The sequence below is a fragment of the Hyaena hyaena genome, unplaced genomic scaffold (genome assembly GCF_003009895.1).
Source record: "Hyaena hyaena isolate Hyena2069 unplaced genomic scaffold, ASM300989v1 scaffold_506, whole genome shotgun sequence".
NCBI classification, from domain to species: Eukaryota; Metazoa; Chordata; class Mammalia; order Carnivora; family Hyaenidae; genus Hyaena; species Hyaena hyaena.
Genome location: NW_024081138.1, coordinates 470,862 through 478,714, shown reverse-complemented (window position 1 = coordinate 478,714; position 7,853 = coordinate 470,862).

Below are 7,853 nucleotides of genomic sequence, written 5' to 3'. Positions count from 1 at the left end.
TGTTCATGGTGGCTTTATTTATAATAGTCCCAAACTGGGAAGAACTCAAATGTTTGGTGACAGGTGAATTGATTGACAGGTTGTGGTATATCCCACAATGGAATACTACTCAGCAATAAAAAGGAATTGACACATAACCACGTGGGTAAATCTCAAAATAATGTTGAGTTAATGAAGCCAGAAACAAGAAAAGGAATGTACTAGATGATTCCATTTATATAAAATTCTAGAAAATATAAGTAGAAATATAAATCTATAGCAACAGAAAGCAGATTGATTTTTGCCTTTCTGTGGGGATGGGGGAAGTAGAGAAGAATATCAAAGGGTGTGCAGACACTTTAGGAGGTAATGTTCATGTTCGTCATCTTGATTCTAGCGACGGATCAGGATATATACTCAAGTCAAAACTCATCAAGTTGTTTAAATATGTGCAGTTTGGGGCACCTGGGTGGCTTAGTCGGTTAAGCGTCTGACTTTCGCTTAGGTCATGATCTCGCGGTTCGTGGGTTCGAGCCCCGCGTCGGGCTCTGTGCTGACTGCCAGCTCAGAGCCTGGAGCCTGTTTCAGTCTGTGACTCCCTCTCTCTCTGACCCTCCCCTGCTCACGCTGTCTCTCTCTCTCTCCTAGAAATAAATAAAACATTAAAAAAATTAAAAAAAAAAAAAGGGGGGGCGCCTGGGTGGCTTAGTCGGTTAAGCGTCCGACTTTCGCTTAGGTCATGATCTCGCGGTCTGTGGGTTCGAGCCCCGCGTCGGGCTCTGTGCTGACTGCCAGCTCAGAGCCTGGAGCCTGTTTCAGAATCTGTGACTCCCTCTTTCTCTGACCCTCCCCTGCTCACGCTGTCTCTCTCTCTCTCTCTCTCCTAGAAATAAATAAAACATTAAAAAAAATTTTTTTTTTAAATTTTTTTATAAATATGTGCAGTTTATTGTATTCCAATTATACAGTGTATTTAATATGACATATTTCAATGCAGCTATTAAAAAGAACCTGGTACCTTAGTCTCAGGCCCAAACATTCTGATTGAATTGGTCTGGGCATCAGTATTTATTAAAAAATTTATCTAGGGCCACCTGGGTGGCTCAGTCAGTTAAGTGTCAGCCTTTGGCTCAGGTCATGATCTCACAGTTCGTGGGTTAGAACCCCGCATCGAGCTCTGTGCTGACAACTCAGAGCCTGGAGCCTGCTTTGGATTCTGTGTCTCCCTCTCTTTCTGTCCTTCCCCTGCTCACACTCTGTCTGTCTCTCTATGTATTTATATATAAAATTTAAAAATTTTAAATTTCATCTATGATTCTGTTGTACACCCAAGGTTGATTCTATAATTTTAGGTCATTTCAACTGCTCTGGGCCCTGGGAATCCTGGGAGAGCCCTTCCCCACTTTGTGCATGAGAGCGGAAGGATGGTCCCCTCAAAGCTGTTGTTCATGCAATAGAGGATGCAAAGTGCTTAAATCCATCACCCAGTTCCTGAGGTCTGGCCTGGCTGCTTAAAAGCTGGAGCTACTTTGGCCTCTCACAGAATAGAAACACCCCTCCTCCTCCAGTATCTATCCATCTATTCCAGCCTGATGCCTTCCTGTGACATTTTTTTCCCCAAACATGCTTTTGGTGAGCATGTTGATACTTAGGGTAGAAAAAAATGTTAGTTAGAAGTGTTTGTATGTGTAGAAGCAGTGTGACTTCCCCAGCCAGATGCTTACTAGTAACACCTGCTGATACAAACTTGGGCATAAGAAGCTGGTACCAGATGCTTAGGAGTCAGGGCTAAGGCAGCTGACTGGGGGTCCAGAATGCCAGGCAGTGGGGGAGAAGTGCTCCCTATCCTGATGCTCCCAGCGATGGCAGCAAAACTTGACCACTGGCATGGACCAGGGAACATGGGCAATCGGGAGCTAGAATTAGGGGCATGAGCCTTTTTACCAAGGCCCTTCCTACTTATCCCTGAGACACAGGGAGAAGGACAAAGGGAGTATGTTGGGCTTTCAACGCAAATTGTTTCAGGTCCCCTTGTACTTTTTATTAGTTTGCGCAAGGCAGCTAACCTGTCTTTTGCCTTCAGTTCCTTCCGTATATAATAGAGATTACAAAGTCTTTCTCATTCACTTGGACAGGGTTACTGCGGAGATCATGTGAGAAACTGAGTGTGAGCAGGCCTTGTAAACATAAAGGCACTATTATTTACTATGATCATCCCAGGGTTTTACAGAAGAGAGAAGCAAAGGTGTAGACGCAATTGGTAGGAAACTGGATGAGCCTGAGGAATAACATCATTACACAGCTTCTGAAACTTGACTTGCTGTTTACATGACTTGGGTGTTCCCATAATCATCATAATAATAACAGCTAGATTTTATTGAGCACTTATGTTCTCAACACTCTACTAAAGGGCATCTATATTTTATAAAGGATTTTTTACAAAAGAAGGCACAAGCGCTAGTAGGGAGGTAACAACTTGTCCAAGATCACACAGCCAGCAAGTAGGCTTGGGTCTTGAATGCCACTGTCCAGCTCCAAAGCACATAATACAACCAGCTAAGTTTTCTCTTACAAAGGGATGTCTCAATTCAAAATTTTAAGAAATGACTCAGGTGCTCTCTGTAGACCTCCTCTCTCCATCCCAAAGCAGGCTGGGCTCTGTTAAGAATCAGGAAACATGAATGTTTATTCTAGAATTTTCTATGCTATCTGGAGATGAGAGTGGGCATTTATGATTGGGCTTTCCATACAAGTACTTTTCCTTAGCTTCTGAAAATAAACCCACTGAGATAAGATTAGGTTATCAGATAGGCTGCCAAATGTGACATGATATACTTTTAGAGTTTCTAGTTACTCTTCATTTGTTGGACACTCATGTCCACCACGCTGTTTAGTAGGCACAAGAATAGACCAAAAATACAGTTGCAAACTTGTCCTGTACAACTTACAGACTAATGCTGGCGAGAGAGGGAGAAAACTGATAATATAATATGCAGGCAGATAGCAAACATCCTTAATATGTACAGAGCTCACAAAAGTGCCTAAGAAGAATATTATCACCAATTTTTATAGTTGTTCTATAAAGTCAGAGTTTATCTTTTTCAAGGGAATAAATTGAGTTTATAGAAGGGCAGACTGGGAATGCAATCTTTCCCACGTGACATATTTTATTTATACGGATTTTTTAGTGTTTATTTATTTTGTGAGAGAGCATACCTGTGCACCGTGCAGGTATACATGTAAGCTAGGGAGGGACAGAGAGCAAGGGAGAGAATGAATCCCAAGTAGACTCCTCACTGTCAGAGCCCACAGCCCACTCAGAGCTGGACCCTGTGAACCGTGAGATCATAACCTGACCCAAAACCCAGAGTCAGAAGCTTAACTGACTGAGCCGCCCAGGCACCCTGGTTTCGAGGTGTTTTAACTGTCATAATTTTTTTTTAAATATTTTTATTTATTTCTAGGAGAGAGAGAGAGAGAGAGAGAGCGTGAAGAGGGGAGGGTCAGAGAGAGAGGGAGACACAGACTCTGAAATAGGCTCCAGGCTCTGAGCTGGCAGTCAGCACAGAGCCCGACGTGGGGCTCGAACCCACCACCGCGAGATCATGACCTAAGCGAAAGTCGGACGCTCAACCGACTAAGCCACCCAGGCGCCCCTGTCACAATTTTTTTTAATGGGCAAAGGATTTCAAAATAAGTTTCCATTTTGAGAGGGAATAAGCAAACTCATAACAAAAAAAGCCTTAACTTTAAGGAGGGACTCAGTTTTCCAAATACATTCGACCACTCTGATTAGAGGTGAGGTCGTAGGACAGGGGTCTATATATTGTATCCCCTTATGAGAAACCTCCATCATTGTGGACAGGTGCTTAAAGACTCCCGGCTTCCCTGAGCAATTCCAGCCTGCTTTGGATCATTTGATTTCAAAGGACTGGGGAGAGTCATCTCCAGAAAAATGGAGATTGAGCGGCACTGATCATAAACATTGTGGGGCCCCGGAAAATGTTGGAGCTGGGTTCCTTCGAAGAGGGAGTATGCCCAGGCGGCCTTGCCCAGTCTCACAGCGCTGCCAGTTTGACAGCGAAATGGTCCACAGGGAAAACTGGCCTAGTCGCTTGTTCAGACTCATCTCTGGTAAAATCCAATTTTTGTCTGAAGAGGAAAAGGACTTTGGCTCCAGTGATACCCTGAACTGCCTCTTGCTCCCTTCAGCCTTGAAGTCTGTTTAATCATGGCCCAGACCTGTCAGTGAGGGTTCTAATGCCTCGGTCTGCAGAGATGAAGTTGAGATGAGGTTGAGGAACCCAATCTTGAGGAACTCATGGTCCAGCTGACCTTGGATCCGGTTCTCCAAGTGCCCTTGCCTCCTAGCTGGGTTATTTACACCATCCCAGAACAACATAACCTAGAGAATTATGTATTTGTTGCCAGCTGGGAAGCTGATATTGTGGTGGGAGAGCAAGGAGATGGATGAGACGTGCCTAGCCCATTGCTGGGCACAAAGAAAGTACTTCCTAACCTCTGTTATGCCAGCCCTGTTGTGAGCAATGCATCTTCCTTTCTAAACTCCACAGGCAGGCAGGTGAGGCAGGGTGTCAAGTCCAGGGGCACATTTCTGATACTACCACAAGTGCTCCCAGGCAACAGGCCTCGGGGCCACGCTCTTCCCTGGGGAAGCATTTCATGCTGCTCTACGCAGGCCTCCCTCTCCAAGCTGCTGTGTTGGATAAAGAAGATAAGGAAGGTGATCTGATCATGAACACATATCTTTTCTTCAGTGCACTTAACTAGGGACCGAGTCTCAGAAATGCTCATTTCTAGCAACCAGATATTATATAGGCATTTCTCCCAATGCTAACATTGTATAACGATATGACATCTCTTGCTTCATGAGACAGAGTACAATTTTAGGGGGTTGGCTTAGACCGAGTCAATGAAAAGATCAAAGACTAAAGAAACTGCTCAATAATGAGAAATGAAGTCCATTCCCACTGAGGGAGAGAGTGTTGTGAATACAATGAAAATGTAGAAAATGCAATTGATCAGAAAGAGACGCAAGATCTACTTAGTGCTCTTTTTTTTAATTGCTGGAAAATGTAGGCAGATCTCATCACTGAAAACTATTTTTGCTTCTAACCTTCAGCACACAAATACTCTTTCCTTTGAATGAATACTCTGATCAACCACTTGGACAAGGTCTGAGTATCTAGGCAGTGTTTGCGGGCTGTTGGTAAACACTGTGCTCGTGGCTGATCTTAATCCCATCACTGCTTTGCTTGCAAAGATGGAGGTGACCCTCTTAGGAACTGAAAAAGGAGTTTCCTGAGGCCACGAAGCCCCAGGCGGGGGCTGCATTCCTCTCAGACTCTCTAACAGCACCATCTGGCCTCGGCACCTGAGAAACTGGGTGCACCTTCTGCTGTTTCTTCTCCCTGTCCTTTAAAGCACAGAAGCCCAACATACTATGGCCCCGGCAGCAGCTCCACCTCTCTCAGCCATCACGCATTTGCTGTGTCACTTGTCACTGGGGCTGATGTGAGCTTTAGATTCAGTTGCAAGTGTGGCAGGAAAGCGCCTGCAGCTTTCCAGGGCCAGCTTCAGGAGGATGGAGGTTGTGGACCAGGGTGTGAGCGCTCTTCACCCCTGAGCAGGAAGGGAGAGAGAGGAAGATGATAGAGATTTGCTTGTGGGGTGTGGCGCAAATGGGAAAGCAGATGGAGACCTTTGGGGCCAACCCCAAATGGAAGCAAGAACGAAGGTCTGTCCTGCCAAAGGCATTGTCGTTACGACTCCACAGATCCATCCCTCTCCAGGAGAGGTGGCATGAACTCCCACTTCCTTCTTATCCTAGGAAGGCTCAGCAGAACATCTCAGACTCCTCTCCCCAGAGGAGGATCTGTCATGAGCCCCTAGACACATCTCAATCCAGGAGGGTTCTTGGCTGCTCAGAAACCATGCAAACTAGGAGAATGTATCAGCATTTTCCAGAAGCATCTCTTTCTAGGAGCACTGATCATCGCTTTCCAGATCCATCTCCTACTCAGGAGGACCCACCATAACTACACAGACAAATCTCAATCCAGGAGGGCTCTTGATGCCCCAGCACCTCCTTGCAACCCAGAAGGGCTATCATGATTCCCTAGTTTTCATTTTTAAGGTCCATCACTTCCTGTCCAGAACCCAAAGCAATGAGATACCAGAAAGGGCCGCCAGCTAGTCTTTTCCATACGGGAAGGGCTGAGGACCCTGCATTAGTTACTCCCAAAGAACAGCAAATATAAGTACATGGGTGGGGGAGGGAAAGCAAGCAAAAATCCTATGCTGAAAATAAGAAGCAGTGTGACTTCAAAAGACTTTCCCGGGTCTATAGCCCAGCCAGGGCTAAACAGGGTCAACGTGGAGATGAAGAAGTTAATGAAAATCAGCACTTTGGGCCATAAAATATCAAGCAGAGAAATTAAGCGGTGGCCTGGAGCTGCCTTCTCTTCTAGATTGATTACCCAGAGATTGCCAAGGGCACCATGCCCTGCCATTGGTTCATTTCTGCTTGGGAACAGACAGTTGAACTCCCAGGGAGATGCTGAAAGTACCTGCTGACAGCCACTGAGTCCCCACAAGACCATCGGTTATCAAGCAGAGAGGCCCACCTGGCAAGTAGTGGACACACTGGAACTAATGTTCCCCCCCACCCCCCGCCACATTTGCACTCTGAGAGGGAGTAGACATCACTCAGCCTCCTGGAACGAGGGCCCCCCTCCTACTGAGAAACAATTTTCCTCCTGTCCTGTATTTTTGCACCCACCCCCCGAGCCGCCTGGACTGCCCTGTTACCTCCGCAGCTCCCTGGGTCCAATCCTGCCACCAAGATATTCAACACCACCTCCTGGGGGCTTCTGCCAGCTCCTGGAGCTCACCCTTCATCTGCTGGTGTTCACACCCAGCCCACAAGTCCATCCACCAACCACTGCGGTTCCCCTCAGGTCCCTAGGTCCCCCTGCTTCTGGGCTTTATCCTGCAGCTTCCGGCACCTTCCCAGTGGATCCCACTGACCCAAGAGCACACGGTGATTCCCAGCTTCCTGATGAGGAAGTCCCCATGAGTCACCAAAGTTTCAGGAAACGTTGCTGCCCTCTACCACAGGAGAAGCTGGCCCTTTCCCACCGGGTTTCCTTTTTTCTTAGGATTTCCTACATTTTCCTCTGTAGGAAAGTTTTGCTGATTTTGTGAAGGGGACTACACTATCTCCAGAGACGATGAAATAGATTCTGCCCCCACCGCACTGTATGAATACATCATGGCAACAGAAACTAGGATGAATTGCCAAATTAAAAAGCCCTGTGTGATATTGGACATAAAATACCATTATGAATATGCAGAGGAACAGTAGTACAAACAAGGGATAACATTTTCAAATGAGGAAGAAGGGAATGAGGAGAGGGGGTTGATGATTTAGGGACAGTGAGATTGCTCTGTTCTCAACACCTGTGAGGCAGGGTGGCCCCCTCAGCAAGTGGGGTGGGGGTGGAGCCTGGGGAGGCAGGGGTGGGGGGGGGCAGGAGGGAAGGCTGGCTTCAGAGGGCTTTGCGCTCCGCAAACTCTGGTGGGTTATGTTCTCTGTTTCTCAAGAGGAGACAAAGGCTTTCTCAGCTTGGACACAGAACTTACATTTATTGTTTAAAATAAAAATTCTAACCCGATACTTGTGTGAAGCTCATGGGGTGTGAGACGTTTTTATAGGCAATTTCAAGAAGCCATAAAACACGGCTGTGTGTGGAAAACAGGGACAGCCTGTACGTGTAGCAGGTTTTAACCGCTCAGCTGTAAAGAGCTCTTTCTGGTTTGCTTTTTTTTAAAACTGGTTTCACCTGTCTGTG